The sequence below is a fragment of the Chrysochloris asiatica genome, unplaced genomic scaffold (assembly GCF_000296735.1).
Source record: "Chrysochloris asiatica unplaced genomic scaffold, ChrAsi1.0 scaffold00029, whole genome shotgun sequence".
NCBI classification, from domain to species: Eukaryota; Metazoa; Chordata; class Mammalia; order Afrosoricida; family Chrysochloridae; genus Chrysochloris; species Chrysochloris asiatica.
Window position 1 is genome coordinate 2050574 of NW_006408547.1, and position 1499 is coordinate 2052072.

Below are 1499 nucleotides of genomic sequence, written 5' to 3' on the forward strand. Positions count from 1 at the left end.
CTGGTCACTTGGATGTAGGAATTTAAAACTACCTTCTTCTCCTACCCATTCTGTATTCCCTTTGCCCTTGGCAGTCACTTCAGCTGGTCATGGTTCTTTGCTTAGTGGTGTAGCCCAAACCTTCATTCCTGAAGGGTCTGGGCTATTAGCAGTCATGTTGGAATTGGGTTTCAGTAGTTTTAAAATCATAGGACATGGTAACACTAAAAGATGTCCTAAGGAATCTCCTGGATCCCACACATATTTTGGGACTAAAATGTCCAGACCTGAAGGGCATAAGGCTGAAGGGACAGGAACCAAACATTTTGTAAGTGGGCCACTAGGAGTAGCAGTGAATTGTGCCACTTCCATTTTACCCCATTGGTTCCTGGACCCATAAATCCTGGCTATTAGAGAAACAGCACCATATATTGGATGCTAGTTTAGAGCATATACAACCTCCTGGAGAACACTGCCCCAACCCTGCAAGGTATTGCCACCTAGCTGGCAGCATCATTGTGACTTTAGAAGGTAATTCTATTGCTTGCTCCAGACAGCTGCTTCAAGATGATGAGAAACATGGTAAAACTAATGAATTCTGTGAGTCATGGGCCCATTGTTGTACTTCATTTGTTATAAAGTGGGTCCCTTGATCTGAGGAGATGCTTATGGGATGCAATGACAGTGTATAAAGCATTTTCTAAATCCTTGGATGATGGTTTTGGCTGAAGCATTGCATGCAGGAAAGGCAAATCCATATCTGGAGTTAGTCTATTCCAGTAAGAACAAAATGCTGCCCTTTTCATGAAGGAAATGGTCCAATGTAATCAACCTGCCACTTGGTTACTGGCTGATCTCCCCATATGTGGGACTCGGTGTTAGTTTCTGCCACTGGCAGATTGAACATTCAGCAGTGGCTGTAGGCAAGTCAGCCGTGGTGAATGCAAGTCCATGCTACTGAGCCCATGCATAAACTCCATCCCTGCCACCATCGCTCCTTTGTTCATAAGCCCATTGGGCAATGACAGGAGGAAAAGCATGATTAGTTTCCACAGAATGTGTCATCTTGTCCACTTGGTTATTAAAATCTTTCTCTGTCAAAGTAACCATTTGGCATGCATTCACATGAGACAGAAGTAGCTTCATTTTTTTTTCCTGTTCAGAGAGGTCTCTCCAAATACTACTTCTAACACCTCCTCGTCACCAATTTCCCAATTGTGTTCCTTCCAAGTCCCTGATCATCCAGTGAAACCATTGACCACAGCCCATGAATCAATATACTGTCGCACATCTGGCCATTTCTCCTTCCAGGCAAAATGAACAACCAGCTGCACTGATTGAAGTTCTGCCCATTGGGAGGATTTCCCCTTACCACTGTCCTTCAAGAAAGTTCCTGAAAGGGCTATAATGCAGCTTCTGTCCACTTTGAAGTGGTGCCTGCATATCATGCCGAACCATATGCTATCTAAGCATGAGTTCCTCTTCTGTAGTCAAATGATCATATGAACTCCCTGTGAGGC